This window comes from Lissotriton helveticus, chromosome 2_1, assembly GCF_964261635.1.
Source record: "Lissotriton helveticus chromosome 2_1, aLisHel1.1, whole genome shotgun sequence".
Lineage (NCBI taxonomy): Eukaryota > Metazoa > Chordata > Amphibia > Caudata > Salamandridae > Lissotriton > Lissotriton helveticus.
In genome coordinates this window covers 2,007,049,428-2,007,072,849 of record NC_136059.1, presented here as the reverse complement: position 1 = coordinate 2,007,072,849, position 23,422 = coordinate 2,007,049,428, and positions in this window count along the sequence as shown.

Below are 23,422 nucleotides of genomic sequence, written 5' to 3'. Positions count from 1 at the left end.
CAGTTTATGACTAATGTAGATATAGGCTCCATCCTTATTTCAGATCACAACCCTGTCGTTTTAGATATGGACTTCCTGTCACCTTCTCCCACTTCTCGTCATTGGCGTTTCAACAACTCTCTTCTCTTAGATCCTCAATTTATTAAACGATTTTCTCTCTTTATAGATTAATTCTTTCTTCACAACCTTTCTTCTACTCCCCAATTTCATTTCATCTGGGATGCTTTTAAGGCCGCAGCTAGAGGCTTTAAAATAGACTTTGTAGCTTGGAAAAAGAAAAAAACACTTTTGGAATCTTCTCTTATTCTTAAGCAAATTAAAACATTAGAACACCAATATGTTACCACTAACACTTCAGATACTCTTTCCTCTCTCATCCAAGCCAAAATGCAATTTAATAAATATACTTGGAATTCGGCTTGCAACCAGCTCCTTAAATTCAATGCGAAAATGTATGGTGGACGAATAAGGTGGGTAAATCACTGGCTAATTACCTTAAAATTAAGAAACAGAAGTCTAAAATAATTACTATTACTGATAATTATGGTGTTAAGCATACTGCTGATCAAAAAATACTCGACTGCTTTGTTCAGTATTATACTTCTCTTTAAACTCCAGAATCTACTCCTTCCTCTACTCAAATTGACTCCTTTTTCTGATCCATTCCGAATTCTTCCGCTGCTTCGATAGATCTTACGGTATTGGATACTCCCATCACAGAAACTGAAATTATTACTGCTATTAATCTTCTTCCCAAAGACAAAACACCAGGTCCAGACGGCTTCACGGTGCAATTCTATCTCAATTTTAAAAAATCCTTAATACCCCATTTATTTTCATTGATACATTCTTTTCTTCAGGAAGGAGAGTCAAAAGGATCTTGTACTCAAGCTATGCTCTGTCTTATTCCTAAAAAGGACAAGGACCCCTCTCTCTGTAAAAATTATAGGCCCATATCTTTGATTAATAAGGACTGTAACATTTTTGCTAAAATACTTGCCATCCGTATTAATACTGTAATTCCTAATCTTATCAATATTTATCAGTCTGGGTTTGTTAAGGGAAGATCTATAACCGACAACTCAAGAACTTTCCTTAACATCATTCACCTTGGCTCCAAACTTGATTCTCCATTTGCTGCCATCACGTTGGATGCAGAAAAAGCATTCAATAGGGTGAGTTGGGATTTTATGTTTGGCGCTTTAAGATGGCATGGTTTTAGTCCCCCTTTTATTAAATATATTCAATAGCTTTATTCCAACCCCTCTACATCCATATGGGACAATGGTTGTCAGTCTAAATATTTCTCTCTGTATAGAGGAACTAGACAAGGCTGTCCTCTCTCCCCTCTTATTTTTATTCATGTTTTAGAGCCTTTTCATGAAAAGATCAAGCCCTCACCTTCTTATACTGGTTTTCAAATTGAGGATTTTGATATTAAGTTCACTGCTTATGCAGACAATATTTTGCTTTACATTTCAAACCTTTCTACTTCTTTGCCGGCTCTTTTTTCTTTATTACAAGAATATTCTTCTGTCTCAGGCTATAAATTGAATATTGATAAGTCTGAGGTTTTGGCTCTAAACAAATATTGTCTTTCCCACATGTTTCAAGGCTCAGGCTTCGAATGGAATCCCAAAAGAATCAAATGTTTAGGTATCCTGTATACTAACACCATTAGAGAGACTATCAAAATTAATCATGCGGATATACTCAAAAAACTCACCGCTCTTACAGATAGCTGGTCCCCGCTTTTTCTATCCTAGTGGGGTAGACTCTCCACTATTAAGATGATGCTTCTCCCTATTGTCAACTTTTACCTCTCTATGCTCCCAGTTTCTCTTCCGCTTTATTTCTTTCGTACCATCAATAGCTCTTTAAAAACAATTCTGTTGAACAATTGTAAAGCTAGGATTTCCCTTTCCCATCTACAGCAACCCAAAAACCTAGGCGGCGTAAACTTCCTTATCGGTAGATATCACTCTGCCTTTACTCTTAAACAAATTTGGCCATTCTTAACTGATTCCCCCGTCCCCCCTTTAACATCTTGGAGTGCGCTTGAGCTCGCTCAAATTCTACCCTTTTCATTTCTTACAGCTACTCGCATATCTCAACTCCCGAAACGTTTCTCTACTCCCATTTTTAATCACTTCAAAGTTCTCTCTCTTTCTCTGTTTCGTTCTTATTTCTCTCATGAAGACCTTCTTTCCCAAACCCCAATATGGTATAACAAATCCTTGAAGATTAACAACAGTGCGCTTTTCTGGAAGGAATGGATTGATAAAGGTCTCATCACTCTTGATCAGCTGCGTAAAGACAATTTACCAAGAGATTTTTCATATCTTCGCTAATTGTTTAATATACCTGACACTTATTCTTCTCAATATACCCTACTCAAAACTTCTCTCCTTCAACTCTTTTCTCAGGTTGGTCCTCCGCAACTCCTACTCACATTCCTCTCTCTCCTCTTGACTTCTCTACTATTCTTAAAGCTTCTTTTATTTATAAGTTACTTTTTCGCCCTACAGTAAACAGGTCCAAATCACCAATAGAGATACTTTGGGAAAAAGATTTAGCCCAAGAACTCTCGCCTCAACTTTGGGACTCTATTTGGTCCAAAATAATGCCTCTTCTCGTTCTGCCAGCACCACACAGACTTTATTTTTCTTTTATAATTGACTTTTTTTCACTCCTTCTGATTTGCATAAATTCAAACTATTAGAATCAAAAAAATGTTGGTCATGTCCATTTGAAAATAGTGATTTCCTTCATATGTTCTTTTATTGTCCAGCAGTTAAGTCTCTATGGTCGCATATTTGGTCCAAGTTGAATGCTATCCTATCCACCAATTTCCCTTTTGAGATAATAAACATCTTTCTGGGAGGTGCGTCACCAATTTGGAATGTTCAATGCCATGTTCCTCAATTTATTGATTTGTTTATAGCTATCTCTTTCCAAATAATTACTACCAATTGGAAGGACACTTCCAAAATCTCGCACCTAGCGTGGTGGAATTTGTTGTGTCAACATCACAGGCTTGATCGTTCCTTTGCTTCTTCTGTACTCTTACTGATTAAGAGAGATTTATTGTGGTCTCCTTTCACAACATTTCTCTCTTCTTCGGCCCCATGTTGATATTACCTTATCTTCTTTACAGTACTTTTTTAATCTATTGTTGTCTGTATATTGATAGCTTACTCTCCAACACGCTTATGTTATTGAACTGTACGTTCTTCTTTCTTCAATATTGCCTCTCTCTCCCCCGCTTTTTTCTTTTCTTTCCCCCTTTTTCTTCTTTTCTCTTTCCTCTTCTCTTCCTCTTTTAAAAAAATATAAATAAATAAAAAACCTTAAAAGCTTTTCTTCGAGGTACAGTTTTATCTCCTTTTTGGGACTGATTTTGCAAATGTTCTGTTCTAAGATTATTATAAATGATTGTGTAACTCATTTGCTCCTGTATGATGTTTTACTATGTTTATTATCTTTCAATAAAGCTTTCTAAACTAAAAAGTTTTAAACACTGATAGATATAGAAACATTGTGGACAGCTTATACCTTATAGGCCCACTTTCTTTTTCTAGGCACCTCAGCACTTTAAATAAATGGCTGAAGTTATTCCAACAGCTCCAGATTAACTCTGCCGCCTGATCTTCATCAAACAGCGAATCTGACGGCTTCTGTTTATGAATTCTCACAATGCTATTTTTGCTCTCAGAAAGACATGCACATTTGTTCAGGAATCATCATAATGATATTTGCACCTAGAAGAACACATGCCTGTGGCATAGTACTCAGCACTTTAGATTAAGACCTACAAGTGCATCACTTATTTTTATACTATTTGCATTTTATTAATTGCATGTCGTTTGTTACTGTCTCATGAATATAATTGTTATGGTCCAGTGGCTATTCTGCTGTTCATATCATGATATTTGTATTCTTTGTAAATTGTAATGATTATAAGCAATCACACAAAAAACTTGAAATGTATATATATTAACCACCGAAAGTCATTGGGTCTTCCCTATGTTGTGGTGATTACCATCCACTGGGGATGTTGTGCTGAAAATACATGTGAGGGAGTCTATGTTGCAGTAATGTTAAATAATGTGCTGCGTTGCTGAATGCTTATACGTTCCCAAAAGAGAGACAGATTGCATTGTAAATACTTGTTTCAACTACAAACCATCTTTCTGCTTGTTTTTAAGCCTTTCAATGCCAGTCTATTGTGTTCAATACTAACAGTGGTATGAGGGACCCTTCAGCCAGTGTTTGATACTTGGCCATTCACATCAACAGTCCAGTTGAGGACTGAAGTCTGGCTGCTATGCTCCTGGGTCTTTGGGTTTATCCTTCCTTCCCCTCTGAAGGTATTCCACTGGAAAGCACAGGAGACTATTTTCTTGCTGAAAAGTCCATTTAATCATCATACGTTTTATCAAATCCATTTCTGTGTCTGGCAGAGCCATTTGGTATTTTATTTAACAACAAGAGAGCACGCAAATAATAAGATTCACTGTACCCTGAAGCTCTACTGAAATACAATTTCAGCATGCCCAACAGCTCTGGCAAAGCCAACAGGTCTAACTTAATACTGACAAATTAAAGCCAGACATTGGCGTGAGCAATGCTTCTTTTATGCTTTGTTTCTTTATTGCTCTCTCTTCACTTAGCATCCTCTGTTACACCGAGGGCATGCTTAACTCCTACAAGTATCTGAAAATGACCCTGCGGCAGTGAGCAGGCTGTATAGTATTTAAGTTTGATGTTAATCTGTCTATTGGCAATTCAGGTTAAAGTAAGTATGACTGTGTTTGGTGAATGGATGCTCTGATGATATATTTGTTTTCTGTAAATGTTAACAAAGAATGTAAAAAAGAACGTAAAATTATGTTTATCTACGTGATTTTGCCTTGAAATGAAAACATTTGATTTTTCTCATGTACTCTTTGTTGTTGAAGACAAGCTAAAGAGAACCTGAGCAATGTAATGCCTCAAATGATTCATGGAAAACTCAAACTCTGCAAAGCATTTGAATTCCCTTTGTTCAAAGTTCACTCGATAGCAAGATCTGAATATAAAAAAATAGATAACACATATAGGATGTAAAGCTTTGGTTTTTAAAATAAAAAGGGGATGGCGCAATGTGCTCTGGCATTGGCTTTTTAATTTAAAAACACCATTTTAATAGTCGGAAGTGAGCACAAAGCATTTGCAGTAAGAGTAGAACTGGGCAGTAATTGCGTAAATCACATCTATGAAACTCGCACATCTACAAAACGTCCCCTCAAGAGACTGACAACAGAGCTGAACAATTCCTCTACGGTTTCGGCTTATCCTAGATTTCAAAGTCTCCCGGCCGGAGAACTGCTGCTCGCCACCGTAAATGTGTAGTTCAAGGAGGGCCCGGCTGCCGCTTGTATTAACCTGAGAGGGATGCTGCTCGGAGGGCATGCAAAGTTGGGTCAAGCAGTGGCATAACAAAACCTAAGGGGGTCACCCTGCAAGGTGCGATGAAGGGGCCCTGCTCAACTCATCCAATCTATGTTCCTCAACTTTCACCTTTGCAAGGACCTTCAGAACCGCCCAACATAGCAACACTTTTAGCAGAATTATTTCCAGATTACACAAATATTTAGGCTGACGATTGAGATTGTATTGTACCTCAAGTGAAAAAAGGCTTATAGGCTGCACACACTAAATGGCATCAACCAGATGGTTGGTAAACTGGGGAGTAGGTATGTTATTGATACAAGACAGAGAGGCATTTTCGATAAATCACTATTGTTCTTAGTGTAGGCAATGCTTGTGCTGCCAGAGAGAAAATTAGAAGATCGAAAACAATCTTTTATTTAAGTGAGGAAATGGCAGAGCCGGAATGCAAACAACTTTAGAGAAGAATGCAAATCAATCAGTTGGGTGACTTATGTAGTTTAAATTCCAAAAGCACTAAGCACTGAGAACCGACAAGCTCAATCCTTTGTTTCAGGATTTGAGGACACGGTAGGCATAAACCTTGCGGCTTTTCATTAAGCAATAAAAACATGTTTGAAGATGTTGGTGCCTTTGTCTGAGGCAACCAGTCTATTTAATAGGAATAAGTCTAAACCCTGGTTTAGTTGTCCATTTATCACCAAAGGGAGATGTGTAGAGCAGCAGAAAGAAGGTGAAAGAAGAGAGAATTTGTGGAAGACAGTACTTGCTGTAGGTAGCATCAACAGCTCCATTAAGAATAGGAAAAGGCAAAAGCTGTATTATGCTACTACAATAATGGAAGCCATAACATCAAGCTTCTAGGGGGGTTCAGTTAACTTACACATCCATCAGGCCTCTTCCTGATGTTATTGCCTTCACAGAGTTTGGTGACCAACTGGGAGTCTTTCCTTTCAACACAAAATCAATACAATCCACCACAAAATATGATTATTCTCTAGTCAGGAATTCAAATATGTTCTCCCTATCTCACTGGGTGAGGCACTGTTGGGTCCATACCGAGCAGCATGTCGTGGTATCTGCCCCTGTAATGGCAAAAGGGTGTGGTCTCACAATAGATTAAAACAACTGTTGTGACTCCCCACCTTAAAAAAGAAGATCTTCCCATGGAGGACTGCCAAATTTAGAACAAGTTCTTATTTGTCGGTATAGACCATGTGCTGGAGGGAGTGGTACATGAAATGATTCAGCACTATCTTTGTAAGTTTCACTTACTCAGTAAATGTTAATTAGGGTTTAAACTGGGGCATAACACAGAGACAGTCATTTTTTTGATTGAACCTGTCCTTGTGCTATGATACAATAGATCGCTCTGTTCTTCTGGAAAGCCAAGCTTTGAGTCTCAAATCCAAAGGTAACAGTTGTTCTCTTTGGATTTGAGGTACAAAGCTTAGCAATAATCAGCTTCAGACCAGGTTTAGTGATCAAGATAATTATTCCATAGTGAGGGAGCTTTGATCTTGCCCTGCCACAAGGGTTTGCAGTTGATCCAGTGTTTTTTAAAGGCTAAATGGCTGGACTTTCAACTGGACTGGACTTTCAGCTATAACTAGATGACACACAAATAAGTGTTGTGCTGAGGTAGATTTAAGGTTTAGGGTAGTGCAATGGTGTTTGAGTAATGAAGACAGTTGTGCTGGAGTAGTGTTTTAGGGTTTAGGGTACTGCAGTAGTGAATGGGTAGTATAGGTGATCGTGCCGGAGGTAGATTAAGGGTTTAGGGTAGTGCACTGCTCATTGTGTAGTATAGGGAATTGTGCTAGGAATAGTGTCACTGCAAGAGTACATGTATTTATTTGTTTGGAAAGACTTAAAGCAACCAAATCATTGTCTCTCAATTTCCCCAAATGGACACTGACTCACGGTGTGATTCTAGACAAATAACAATATTTCTTATAACTGCAGTAATAGGATAGTATAGTGGTGTTTGGGTAATGTAAGGGGTCCAGCTGTGATAGATTTAAGCTTTAGGGTAGTGTAATGGTATTCACGTAGTGTAGGGAGTCATGCTGGGGTACTGTTCTACCATAGTGCAGTGGTGTTTATGTAGTGCACAGGATTATGCTAGGGATAGTGTTTTAGGGATTAAGATAGTACAGTGCTGTTTGTGTAGTGTAGGATGTTATGATACGGTAGTGTTCTCGGAAACTACAGTGGTGTTTGTGTAGCGTAGGAGGTTGTGCTAGAGTAGATTTAAGGTTTAGGGTGGTGCAATTGTGTTTGAATAGTGAAGGCAGTTGTGCTGGAGTAGTGTTTTAGGGTTTAGGGTACTGCAGTAGTGAATGGGTAGAGTAGGTGATTGTGCTGGAGGTAGATTAAGGGTTTATTGTAGTGCACTGCTCTTTGTGTAGTGTAGCGAATCATGCTAGAGATAGTGTCACTGCAAGAGTACATGTTTTTATATGTCTGCAAACACATAAACCAACCAAATCATTGTCTCTCAATTTCCCCAAATGGACACTGACTCACAGTGTGATTCTAGACAAATAACAATATTTCTTATAACTGCAGTAATAGGATAGTATAGTGGTGTTTGGGTAGTGTAAGGGGTCCTGCTGTGATAGATTTAAGCTTTAGGGTAGTGAAATAGTGTTTAGGTAGTGTAGGGAGTCATGCTGGGGTAGTGTTTTAGCATAGTGCAGTGGTGTGTATGTACTGTTCAGGGTCATGCTAGGGATAGTGTTTTAGGGTTTAAGGTAGTGCAGTGGTGTTTGTGTAGTGTAAGGGGTCGTGGTAGGGTAGTGTTCTAGGAAATAAAGGTATGTTTGGGTATTGTAGGAGGTTGTGCTGGGATAGATTTAAGGTTTAGGGTAGTAAAGTGGTGAATGGGTAGTGTAGGTGGTCGTACTGGAGGCAGATTAAGGGTTTACAGTAGTACAGTGGTGTTTGGTTAGTGTAGGAAATCAAACTGGGGTAGTATGACTGCAAGACTACATGTACTTATTTGTCTGCAAAAACATCAAACATGCATTCCATATATTTCAGAACTGCATTGTACTATTAATGCTAAACTCATTTTGGAAGCACATAACCAATGACTATTTTCTAATTCTACCAAAATGTGAGAACACAATGCGTTTTTAATCGATTACATGTCAGGAAACACATGAACTACCAAAATGCTTCTCTCAGAGTGATTCCTAAATGCACAGACTCACTGTGTGATTCTACTCAAGCAACTCTGTCCCTTGCATTTTACCAAAACACATTTACCACTCAACAAGACTTTAGGTGACTCTACACATTGCACAAAATGTTCTAATACACCTTAGTATAGAGTGCTTCTATCAGAATAATTCCTAAATGCACACAAGACTCACTGTGAGATTCTAAACAAACAACACTATCCGTTTCGTTTTACCAACACACATTACATAGTGTAGAATGAGTACTGCATTTTAATGTAGAAACTTGAGTCATTTTTGCAAATAAATAAAAAATAACTGGCTTCTAATTCTACCAAAACATGAGAACAGCATAGTATCTGTCTGCAAACACATAAAATGCACAAGTGCTTATCTCAGAATGCTTTCTAAATGCACACACACTCACAATAAAATTCTAGAGAAAAAAAAGTATTCCCTTCACTTTAGCAGGATAAACACATTAGTCTGATTAAAATCAAAATACACCACATACATTCCCTCACAAATTAATAACTCACCTTTCCAATTGTTTTGTAGAATAAGAAGTATATCAGTCACACAGCAGATTTTCTTATACAGAATCTCTATTTTGAACACCTCTTGCCAGAACCAAAGAATGGCATGGTTTCCCTCTAATTTTAAACACGTATACACCTTCACATCAAATCACATTATTTCCTACATTAATTCAAAAGCAAAAACGCATTTCTATTGGTTACACATTTCAACCCTTTCCAAATTACATAAATTTCAACCCTACTCCGATTCTGCCTTCTGCCTGTTACCATATAAACACTTCATGGAACACTTAAGTGAGCACACAGGTCAAAAGTTCATCACACAATGTTGCTAATCAAAACAGCAAGTGTGCTTGACTTTTCAATATACCAGCTTATCCTATGTAATGTTCTTTTCAATCACTTTTTGTTAACCAATAAGAATCATGCTTTTTAAAAAACAGAAACATTCACCTAGTTTTCAGTGTAGAATGTTGTCAAACAACAAATTGTCTATTTTCTTTTTTCAACAATGCATCCTATCCACCATTTTAGAAAATTTTTAGTTTTCAAACTGCCACTTCATTTACAGAGACCATCTGAGTGCATCCAGACTTCCCTTCAAGATGCTTAGAGTGTGAATTATGGGACACAGCTATATTTTCTGGAGCCAAAGGTATGCAGAAAACAAAGGAATTCACAAATACCGAGGTTTACCAAATGTAGACATTAATTGGATTGGACATAGAGGGTTAAAGTGGGACCAATTGATGCCATTGGTGAAATGCTTTTTGCATCTCCAACACCCTGACCTCATAATTGTGCACTGTGGTGGCAATGACTTAAGGCACTTTGACTGGGGTAGGTCTGGAAATGCTTATGAAGGACACCTTTGGAGAATTGATGTCACTTTTCCCCCAAACTGCCTTTGTCTATTCTAACATATGCCATAGGCAGAAATAGAACTGGTCCAATCAATTTTTCCACAGATTGAGAAAGCTAGGAATCATGTGAATAAATCTGTTTCTGCTTTTCTCCGAGACTATAGAATGGGATCCATATACCAAAACAATATGGGTTTCAATATGCATGGCATCTCTAGGAGAGATGGTGTACATTTTACAGATAAAGGGAACAGAGTCTTACTCTTGAACTTTAGACTCTGCATCGGTACTTACTTGTAGGTACTAAAATCTCTCAATAAACACAAAGGCTCTTTTTAGAGCCACCTAACAACGAAACACATAAGCTTGATGTATATCTGAAAAATATCATTTGTTTTTTGGCCTGTCAAAGTCGTGCAGAAAACGCGTGCAAGTCGTGCACCACATGCGCTGGAGTCGAGCACCCTACGGGTTAGAAGCCGTGCATCCAATGTGTGCACACCAGGGGCCGCACTGAGCGTGGTGCTTGGTGCACGACTCCTAATTTTACCGTAAAAAAATAGCCCCTGTCACTAATTTTTATTATCCCCAGGGACCCCATTCCCAGGGGCTTATAAAAATCATCAGGGTCCGTGGGGGGAGCCCCAATGCCCCCACGGTCCCAGCCAGCTACCCGTTTCCTTCGGGAGACGGCATTGCTTTTCCTCAGGGAGAGCAGCTAACATGCTGCTCCCCCTGAGGAAAAGCAATCTCCTTTCCTATTTGGAAGAGAGAGCAGGTTAACCTGCTCTCTCTTCCAAATAGGAAAGCAGTTTGCAATGACAGGGTGAGAGCCGCGAGGCTCCCGCCCTGCCATTGCAAACAGAAGTGTCCCGGGGACGGGCACCCCGGGACACTTCAGGAGCCAGCCCTGGGGGGTGGCTGTCCCCAGGGCACTCTTGGGCTCCAGGAGGGGGGCCATGTGGCCCCCTCCCACACTTTGAAGCCCCAGGGGGTGGCGGTCCCCGGGGCTGGGGGGACCTAAGAGCCCCCTCACCCATTTTAAACAAGCCCCAGGGGCGTGGCGGTCCCCAGGGCTGTGGGGGGCCCAGTGAGCCCCCACATATATTAAGTTACAGCCCCAAGGGGTGGCGGTCCCCGGGAAAGTGTGGGGGGATTGGGACCCCCACACTATTTTTTTTAAATGCTCCCGGGATTTGGCCACCCCGGGGGCTAATAACCTTTAAAGCACGGGAGCCCGCGCTTCTTTTTTTTTCAGCAACAAAATGTGCATATCCTACGCGCATCCCGTGATTTAAAAAAAATAAATACATTTTGGGACCCCCTGAGCAGGCCTTGAGGGTCACAGTGTGTCTACCCTGCACCCTTTTCGCGTTTTGCAAACATATTTCACAAACTTCTTCAGCCTTGCTTCTACTGAGGCATAAAATGGCTGTCAACAGTTTCTAGTTTCGAATGTTGACAACCACTTGACAGCCAATTAGCATTCAATGCGTGATCGGGAGGGTACGCTTATGGTGCACTCACGGTGCGCACAGGGTGCGCGGATCCACCGCGCCCATATATATATATAAATGGTTTTAACTGTAATTTTCTCAGGAAGTACTGAACAAATATACACCAAATAAGCAAAAGGCACGAGTCTGAACCAAGGACTACCGCTTTGCCAAATTTGGTGTAATTCCGTTCAGCAGTTCGGGCTATAGCTGCAGCTAAAGGTCCTATGGGAAATTGCATGGGGAAAACACGTTTTGGGACCCCCTTTTTTATCAGCCCCCACTTGACAAATCATCCTGAGACTTTCAGGATAGGAGCGGACCGGAGCTGGCCAAAAGTTTGGAACATTTCACAAAGATTTGTCAACCAGCGCCAAAGTTATTCCAAATAGAATGTTGCGGATTTCCTATGGGTAATAGTTCCTAACTATAACTACCTACTGGCGACCACCAGTAGGTAATATATAGTATATATATATATATATATATATATATATATATATATATATATATATATATATATATATATATATATATGCTTCCAAAAGACGCGGCACTCAAGGGAAGATCTGATGTTCAAAAGATTTTATTGAATCAAGCGCAACCGACGCGTTTCAGCCTCCACGGCTTTGATCACGGTAGGTGAGTCCCTTCTTTGTTGCACATTTTAAACACCCACATGATCTTAGAATGTTGCATTGTGGGTATGGTAGTGCACAAATTCAGAAGATATTCTTAGCAATTAATTAAAAAAGAATACATAATGTTTGTACACAGGGTGACATGTCAAATTAAATTCAGAGCGTTCTATAAGAGTGTTATAGAATGCAAATGTGGCCAGAAATACATTGGCAGTACATGTAAATGAAATTCGGGTCTGGGTTCGACCCTTACGCTGAGCAACCGCTGGTAGTGTGCGTCTTCTTGTTGGGACCCCCTTGTGGATAATACTATTTTGCAAGACTGCACCCGAGCAACAGAGCCTGACAGAGGAACAAAACAAGGACTCACCCTGAACGTCGAGCGCCGGAGGACGGGGCACGGGAGACTCCGTCTAGGTGAGTGAAGACAGCTGATTGAAAAGTCTTTTCCTTCTGTTGCACGAAGCGGCCATTGCTCTCCTGAGAGGCTGTGAAAGCCAGACTTGTAAACATTACGGCTGGCGCGTCTCCGGGAGGCATAGTGGGGGAAGTTTTTTGGACTTTTAAATTATCAAATTAAACAAGCTCAAAGTGGGAAAGTGACACGAGTGACATGGAAGCGCGAAAAGGGAAACGCGCTACAATTGCGGCATCATTAGTCCAAGTGTCAGAGGCAACAGTTGCACAAGAGAACAGTGAAGCAAGCGTGACAACCGTAACGGATCTGACATTAAAGCAACAGTTTAATAAACTTGAAAGATTATACAGGAAAGAGATAAATAAGAGCTGGGAGATTTTGGCTTTGGAAAATTATTTGGAAGTGAACAGAATTCCTAGAGGTCTACGGATTTTTACGATACCAACACACCCAGATACAAAAAGTGCTTTACTTGAGGACTGGGCACAGTGCTCGATGAATATGATGCGCATTTTGATAAAGCACGCAAAAATAGACATAATAGATATAACCAAAGAGCTGGACGAACTGGAAAGTGCAATCCAGGAGAGTAATGCAAAGGAAGACATTTTGAAACTGCGCAAAGATATGGATTTAAGATTAGAAAAATACGAGGTGGAAATCCAAGAAAGAAAAAAACGCAAATTTTTGAGAGATGAACAAGATTACTGATTTGGAAGGATTCTCACTTTTGCAAAGCGCTTTGAAACACTAAAGAAAAACTATCCATTACCGCCAGTACAAAGGGGAGGCAGTATGAGTGCTAGCGAATCTGATGTTAGCGAAAATGAGCAGAGTAGCAGAACTCCATCGGGACCAAAAGCCAATTTTTTAGAGGAGATGAAATGGATGTATGTAGATCAAACATTATCCAGAACAAGAGGCCGCGGAAAGAATGTGAACCCAGGCCGAGGAAGAGGAAAGAATGCCTAGCCAGCACCAGAAAAACCAGACGCGGTAAAAGAAAGAAGACAATATCCTCTGCGCAACCGCAAATAGGTAAAAATAAGCTGATAGTGAATCTGTCCAGCTACATTTTAACACCGGAGGACGAAACAGTCCTTAATAAGGGACTATCATTCTGTCCTGAAAGCCACGCAGATCGCACTCAAGTAAAAATAGACCTCTATAAATACATACGCAAACTTAAACTTGCAAAAATCCATGCCAAAAACAATAAAATGACTACCACACCAGAAGAAGTGTCCGAAGAAATACATGGGGAAGTGGAACCCACGATTAGTATTGAACAAGTACATGACTTGAAAACAATCTTTAACCTCTTATATGATCTTGAGGATAATGACATGACAGAAGGAGAAATATTAGCTGAACTTGCTATCGAAACGGATGCTACAGTAAAAAGTGGGCTAAAAAGGAAGTCACGTTATTGCCCAGTTCTACCTCCTGGCAACCATTTCGACCAATTGAGCGAAGCAGTTCTTGAAGAGCTCGAGAAACTACCGAATTGTAGACAGGAAATCAAAGTGGAAAATTTGAGTAAAAAAGAACGTGAAGCCATCAAGAACTTGAAAGACAACAAAATAATAATTAAACCCGCAGATAAGGGTGGCAACACTGTGATTATGGACACTGAAGACTATCTTGCTGTGAAATGAAACTGCTAATTACAGTAGACTGACGACCAATCCAATTAACAAAATGATATTGGATTTACAAACGAAGTTAACTCAATGGCGAAATGAAAATCTGATCAATGATGATGAACTAAAATTTCTTACCAATGATTTCCCAGTTATCCCAACTATTTATTTTCTACCAAAGATTCACAAAACTTTATTTCATCCCCCTGGTAGACCTATTGTTTCTTCCTGCAAATCCTTATATGAGAACTTGTCGGAATTTGTGGATCAGTTCCTTGCCCCCATTGCCAAAAACCTGAGCTCCTACATCAGGGATACTGGTGATTTTTTTACGGATCCTGGATGGCGTTGTGTGGAATAAACAATACTTGATGATAACAATAGATGCAGTATTGCTCTATACTTCAATACGTCATGAAATAGGCCTGAAAGCTTGCCAGTACTTTCTCAACCAAAGGAAGGTATCTGAGATGAAACATACGCAGATGCTATTAACTATGATCAAGATGTGCCTGACCAATAAATTTTTTTATTTTAATAAAGATTTGTTTAAACAACTTTGTGGCACAGCCATGGGCATCTCGTTCTCAGTAAATTCCGCGAACATCACCATGGGGTGGTGGGAGAAGACTGTGGCCTGGGATGCAGAGAATTCTTAAGATCTTGAAAGAATTATTTTATGGGTTTGTTTCATAGACGACTTGTTCATAATATGGAATGGAAGTGAGAAACAATTTCAAGAATATTACACCAAGTTAGCAAACAACCAACTGGGACTATCTTTCACATATGAAACAAGTCGCACGAAGCTCCCTTTCCTTGACACACTAGTGTATATAGAGGATGACAAGATACACTCTACACTCTATAGGAAGAAAACATCGACAAACAGCATCCTACACGGGACCAGTTTCCACCCCAAACCCCTGCTGAACAGCATTCCTTTTGGAGAATTCATGCGTATGAAACGAAACTGCTCCCAACCGGAAGATGCGGAAGAGAAAATGCAGGAAACCATTCAAAGATTTAAGGAAGGAGGATACCAAGATCACACATTATCGAAAAACAAGAAAAAAATCGACTGTATACCAAGGATTGAAACTTTGATTCCTAAAACTAAAGTAGAAAAACAGAAGGCCCAATCAATTCCCAGATTTGTAACAACATACAGCAAAGAAAGTGGCGCTATTATGAGCAAAATGCGGAAACACTGGCATCTGATTGCCAAAGATCCAGACATAGGAGAATTAATTGGGGCCAAACCTACAGCAACATACAGGAAAACAAGATCCTTGAGAGACATACTTGTAAGCAGCCACTTTGAGGCAAAAGAACAGGTGAATTGGCTAGAGGAACAACGAAAGGGCTTCACCAAGTGTAATTCCTGCAAGGCTTGTAAGATTGGCAAAAATACGAAATCAATTTTGGAACCCAATGGTAATACAATACAGGTGAATCAAAAGATAACATGCACAACGCAGTATGTTGTGTATGTTATAGAATGCAAATGTGGCCAGAAATACATTGGCAGTACAATCTGCCCCTTAAAGAAGTGCATTCTAGAACATATTCGAGCAGTGAAGAATAAAGAGATTGCCTATGCTACTGCTAAACACATGATTGCATGCCAAAACGGTGACTGGCGGGCCATGCAATATTATGGGATTGATACCATCTTGCCCAAAGAACGCGGTGGAAACCGGAAAAGGGAACTTCGCCAATTGGAATCCCGATATATCATCCGCTTGAAAACAAAGATGCCGAGAGGGATGAATTTTGATGAGGAACTTGCCGTTCACCTTGAATAGATAATGAATTAACATTGTAAAAATCTAGGTTTTAAAAATCTAGATATGAAACATGCATCCTAATCATCTAAAATGACAAGTTTGTACTGTTCTGACAAGCCACATCAAATATCTATAACCCTGTATTTTTTTTCTCTCTCTCTTTTCTCCTTTCTTCTTTTTCTTTTTCTTTCTTTCTTTTTTTTTCTCTTCCTCTCTTTCTCTCCTTTTCTCTTCCTCTTTTCCTCTCTTGTCTTATCTTTTTCTTTTCTCTCCTTTTGGGGTTTAAACTTTCTGTTGCTTGCTTCGCTCTTATATCTTGGTATTTTTTGATGTCTCTTTACACTATATTGATATGCCGATGTGTAATCAAGCAGTGTACTATACCACTACTTCATGATGAATAATTTTTGAATTCTTTGATTAGCGAATAGGATACTATATCCAAACGCTCTGAATTTAATTTGACATGTCACCCTGTGTACAAACATTATGTATTCTTCTTTTATTTAATTGATAAGAATATCTTCTGAATTTGTGCACTACGATACCCACAATGCAACATTCTAAGATCATGTGGGTGTTTAAAATGTGCAACAAAGAAGGGACTCACCTACCGTGAACAAAGCCGTGGAGGCTGAAACGCGTCGGCTTAGCTTGATTCAATAAAATCTTTTGAACATTAGATAGATCTTCCCTTGAGTGCCGTGTCTTTTGGAAGCAAGTAAATGAAATACAAGTCTGGGTTCGACCCTTATGCTGAGCACCCGCTGGTAGGGTGCATCTTCTTGTTGGGACCCCCTTGTGGATAATATATATATATATATATTTTTTTTTTTTCACAAAATAAAGATCCAGCACTCCGCTCGTTAATTTAAGTAGATTTATTAACAAACTGCTATTGCATTTCTTCTTGCACACCCTTTAAAATGAAAAAGTAAAGAAGGACAACTGTGTAACACTGCCGTGAGAAGGAACCTCTCGGTTCGAAATGCGTAGGCTGTTAGCAGTGTGTTAATAAATCTACTTAAATTAACGAGCGGAGTGCTGGATCTTTATTTTGTGAAAAATTAATATCGGGACCCCGTCCTGGTCCTGACTCCAGCACCAGCTTCCAAGTGCTCCCTCTGCGACAGGACGGTTTGAGAGTGATGTGTATATATATATATATATATATATATATATATATATATATATATATATATATATATATATATATATATAATATATATATATATATAAATCTCACTAAAAACCAAAGTTTACAGGGGCATTATAGTTAGGTTCAAATTTTACAAAAAAACACCATAGAAGTTCAGCAGTTATAGTTAGGGTTATCTAAGTAACTATAACTCACACCCCTGTCATGCATAGTTTTCTCATCAATAATTTTACCGCAAATTGTTACAGTGATATTATCAATGAAGTCATAGAAGATGTCATGAGTGAGGTAATATGTGGGGTAATTAGCAGACTATAACATCCCTATCACCTTTGTTTTTTTCAGTGAATTTCAATTTTTTTTAACATAAAGTAATATTTAATTCCCATATGTTAATCCAACCGCTGCCAGGCACAGCAAGGCCCTGCAACCAACCCCTCACATGTAATCATTCCCATTCTGTGCATGGTCAAAGGGGTTGGCTGCCAGGGCAGGCCTGCCACCAGCCAGGCATTGAGGTCAACCCGCCCCAAAGACAGCCAACCCAGGAAGGGGTGCAATTTTTGCCTCAGGGACCCCATTTCCCAGGGCTCAGTGCTTTTTTTAGGAGAGAGGGTACAATTTTTGTTGCATGCACTGCATCGCACTTGGGGATGCAGTGCGCGCAACGAAATTTGTTTTATTTATTTATATGTTTACTTACCTGTAATCCTCCGTAATCCATAGATTACTAACCCCCACCTTGCCCCTCCCACTCCCCACGTAACCGCCCAGCAGCTACTCCCACCACCAACCGCTACTGTGCAATTATTAAAGAGCACCAACGGGACCAATGAAAGAAATTAATTATACTTACATCAATGTCATCCTTTGAAGTTGTAATTTAGGTAAGCATACTAAACCCATGTTCAGTTAGGTACGATTGACATTATATTTGTTTACATTCCTACATTAAAAACACAAGAATGTCTACACTATTGACTGATAATTCCTGAAACCCTGTCTACAAAAAAGTTGCATGAGTATCTTGATACATTTTTTAATGAAGGATCAGCACGGCCAGCAAGAGGCCCAAAACAGCCGCAGTCCGTGGCTTATGTTGCGGTTCAAGGGAAATTTCAGGGTTCAAAATGTATAATCTAAAATATACATGGAAAGACATCGGAGGACTGAACTGCACAAATCACAGACTTAAATGTATTCTTCCTAGCCAGCCTTGCAAACAACAGACAAATCAATTCCTATGTTAATCGTATCCAACTTGTTATTTTGTGTGCGCAGATACGAAGTTGGCTTAAAAGTTTTACTTCCAAAAAAGCGGCTAAGTACAAAGGTAAAATCTTGAACTCAGGTAAAGTGGTAAATCTCTCCAAGCAGCAACACATTCTTAATGAGTATGCTATCTAGATTTACCATGGAGCTTTTGTCACCACTACCAACAGCTTCAGCTAGAGCTTGACAACAACATATCTGAGTTTGATATACCCATTCCAGTGACAGCCTTGAACTTTTCAATGCTTGAAGATTTTTTACTTGCATTTTAAGGGGTGGCTTGCATAGTGTATTCAACCTTAAATCCATTTCAGCTAGCCTGAAATCACGCCTAGGTCCCAGTTAACAGCAAACGGTTCTTTTTCAATGGTGCTTTATTGCCAGAGAAATGTTTAAATCTATATTTCTGATTCCCCTTAACATATTTTAATGATTCTGTTGCATTTGTGCTCATTATATATTTCTCAATTTTTCAAACTGGTTTGGGATCTTTTTGTGAAGTGTTCTTTACTTTAAAATTACTTTTGCTGCTTGAATTTAACAGACCCTTCTCTTTTGGCTGCCTGCTGCTTGGGCCTTAGATACCAGGGTACTGAACAGAGATTCTCTCAAAACTGTGTTTTGACCGAACTAGATTGTGTTATTATGTTGGTAGGTGCACCCCATCCCAAATTAATAACTCAGTTTCTGACAGTACAGTGCGGTGGTTTCCCTCCACCATTATGTTTCATATTTCTTCTTAGAAGGTACAATTATGATTGATGGAGACAGAAAATTGCTTTAAGTGACACAACCCATTTTTCATCTTGCAAGCTATAAAAATATTGGAACAAATTATGCCTTACATTGAAAACAATCCTATCAAATTACACACGTCAATGAAACTGCAAATCAAATGTACTTTCCTTAAGCTTATTAGGCCTCCCATGTATGAAATGCAATCTTTCACACTGTTAATCTTTATAAAATATGACTCATCTGGTAAGTATGAGCCTTGTAATTTGTATTTCAATGAAGTTATTCATCCGATGCCTTACACACAAATTGTACTGCATTTAAAATGTGAATGTGCCAAATGTCAATGTTCAGAATAATTATATTAATGCTAATATAAACGACAAAATGGATATTTATATAGTACATTCAATCAAAGTTTGCATCAGATTACAATTCTAGGGAACATATAAAAGTCAACACCTGAAATGGGGTGTATTCATATTGCATTTGGGTATTGTAAATGTATAGATATTTATTAAATCACTGTCAAAACGTTAGTTTGAAATTAATGTGGTGCATCCAGTGACTCAACATATACCGACTGAGCCCAGGACTTGTTGTACAGTCTTATTGAGCTAGCACTGCATGGGATGCCAAGCAAACATTTGAAGAAGGATTCAACCTTCAAAGTCTGACAGAACCTGGAGTGCCACCAAACAAAATGCTCCCTTTGCTGGCATTACAGGCCCACAAGGCAGCATTATTTTGCTAGCCAGCTGCCAATGTCCCTCTGGTGTGCTGCATGAGCCTTATATGACTTCACTTTCATTTCATTTTGGCTCCGCAAAGGGATAAATGGCTCCTGGAAAGCACCACAGCAGTGCAGCTCTGGCTCTCTTTCATCAAGCCAGTCTCTTAACTGCATCGATCCAGCCCCTACTCTTGCCTCACTAAAGGAAAAATCAAGCTCCAGCACAAAGTTAAACTTGAAAAAAATATGCAAACGTACTTGTTTACATTTTCAACTTGGCATTAGAGTTTCAATTTTGAAGTGGCTTTTTATCCGGCCGCTGACAAAATAATGCATAACCTCTGCTATTTACCCAGCAGCCAGCGAAGTAATACATAATCTTTGCTGTTTACCCCGGGACAATAACATATAGGAAACTACTCTGTTTATAATAATAGAGATGATGTACTATGTAACAGGACAGGAGGCCGGACAAATAGTGTGACGGAGGTCTTTATATACCCATACATGAAGAGAAATAGGCGCTCCATGCATGCAATGGTAGGGTGGAGGCCATCTTGAAATGCAGATGCAGCATTATATGAAGAATTTGAAACTAAGTGCCTAGACAAGTGTACTATTATAGTGTGGCGGAATGTTAAAAAAATCTCGTATTCCTCCACACCTATAAAATTGAATAATATTCTTTTTTTTCTGGCTGCGGAAAATGAGTTGTCATCAATGGCAATTATGATATTGTTAAATAAATCTAACCATTCCTTCCACTTCATGGGTTGATTGTCTGGATTTTTTTGTAGGGGAGGTGGAGGATTACAATGTTGTTACATCTTGGTTTATTAAAATATTACGAGGCACAAAAATTTGAAAATACAAACAGTAAATGCAGACTTTAGGGTAATCGCCTAAATTCAAATAGTTGTGCAGTCTACTACTAATATACTCCTTAGAATAGATTTGTGATCCTTACAGGAAAAATAATGAAGATATCACCATCTTACCTCTTACAAGTGAAGCGTACAGTGTCAAGTGTTCAATATTGAAATAAATAGGGTGAGATTACCAGCACAACATCAACAGAGCGATCACCTCAAAGAAATGCTTTACAATAAAAGCTATAGGCAGCCTTAATAAGGAACTCACAAAATGGCGGGACCCTAAGCGCGTAAGCATTGGGTTGTTCAAGACACCGACATGCACCAAGAACTGCTTGCAATACATATGTAGGCATAAGCAGAATTCGTTCCAATCATGTAGGTGTCCAAACGTTGTGCGGATGCTGCTAAGATTAGCACTACCAAACACTTCCTAAAGAAAACACGGCTATCAATGAACCCGGGATTGCCTGGAAGGATTCCCACAAGGACATCAATAGTAGGTGCGCTGTGCAATAAAAGATCGAGGCAAGCTAGAGAGGAGCTGGTGAAAATCCTGAAGAACTTTGCGGAGAAACCTGGCTGTGGACACCACGAATAGTTGCCAAAATGTGGTGGAAAGAAAGTCAGGAAGATGGGTAAGAATAAGGTTTATTCTTAAGTAAGTGCCCCCAGCAGTGGGGCAGCAACCATACAACAACACAAATGCAACAATAAAAATATATTGCATCAAAAAGAACAAAGCTGTCCACTTGAGCGGCAGGCCGTGCACATAACCCTCTTAGGGACACAAGCATCATTGCTTTTTGTGGTGGCAATGGGGCAGATTCACAGAATCTGGCCCATTGCGACTGCAATTTTTACATTTGGTATGCATCATCCCAAATGCAAAAATCACTATTTAAGTAATCGCAAAAGTTGTGATTACTTCAATTGTAACTGCATTTAGGGAATTGCAAATTGCGATTCCCTAAATGCAATGCAACAAAAAAAATGTGATTTCGCTATTAAGAAATGCAAATTATCATCAACTTAAAGTTGATGGTAATTTGCGAAAACTTTAAAAAAATGCACAAAAGTGCATTTTTCAAAGTTCTATGTTACACACAAACATGCCCTTGTCGAATGTGTGTGTGCAACATGATTTTCAATTGCACTTTCAGGGGTGCATCAGGATGCTCTTTTGGCACTCTTGCACCCTTAATATTGCATGCACAAATTATGCATGCAATTCTCATTGATTCCTATGGGCATAGGGTCCATAGGAATGAATTGAAAGGCATTCCTAATTGCGACTCACAATTTGCGAGTTACAATTAAGGAGTGTGTAGGAATCACATTTTTTTTTTTCGATTCCTATATGCATAGCATTTTGCGATTTCCAAATAGCGAATTGGTAAAATTGACTATTTGGGAATTGCAAAATGCGGGCTTGATGCATATGCCCCTATATGAACTAATACGACAAGTAGTGTAACTTACTAATTAATATATAAATATGGTTAAACTACAACATATAGCATGTTAAATGGAAAGTGCACTAATTGAGCTAAGTTGCTTGCTTACAGATAAAATAATTTCTAATTAAATAATTAGTTATTTTAGTATTAAAATAAGAAATGCAGGAATCAAACTTCTTTTTCAAGAGCTTCAGGATATGGCACACAGATAGTTTGTGCTGCGACCTGTGAGAATTTGGCTGTCTGCAAAGACCATCGAGTATGGTTTTAAAGCATGTTAAATAAATGTTTTCTTCACTTACGAGAATACATTGTGCTTTTTAATGTTAATGATCTTCCTTTTAATAATGATTGAGGGCTGCGTTAATTTTGGGTTTCTTGTGGAAAGCCTTGTGCTAGTTTTTGGTTTCTTTTTAAGGAAGATTGTGTTGGCTTGGTAATTCAGACCTGACAACACAGCAGCAGTAGATAAGCTCCAACATACAGGGAATGCAGAGAGATTATTGGTATTTGGGCCACAGAGGGATGAACACTTACAGTAGGAAATTGGTGCTTGGGAGCAGAGTACTTTGGGACACTTGTAGGTGGTAAACTGGATGGGAATCAGAAATGGACCTTCAATGGAATACGGAAGTGAAACCAGGAGACAGGTAAGCAATGGATCAGTAAAATTCATGGGAGGAGTGTCTATTCACTGAGTTGTCTGCTGAATAAGCAAACTTCTTCATTCTATTGTCCCAGCAAGGAGGTTATCAGGCATATATACTTATTGGTCCCATTGGCCCATTCAGTCACATATTTGAGTCGCTCAACCAATACATCTGAGGAATGGTAGTTCTGTTTTTAATAGGCTAGGCAATGTTTAAAGTAGGCAAGGCTGTGTCTCTACTGAGTCCTTATTTCTTCTCTTCACAGTGGTGTCTCAGCAACAGAAATGCGGAAGGCAAAAGAAACAGAGTGACAGCCTGAAAGGCGGTACCTGACAAAACTTGTTGTGAAGGCGCACTGAGGAAAGGAGCAGGACCAGTCCAGAAGGAAGAGGATGATAACCAGCAGGAAGATAAAGGCCAGGAGGTGGGCCAGTGGGTCGGCTAGGACAACCAGAGTCATGAGGACCAGGCCAAAAAGGACCTGGCCAGGAAGACCTAATCCATAAAGACTAGGGTTACCAATGACAGAAGGG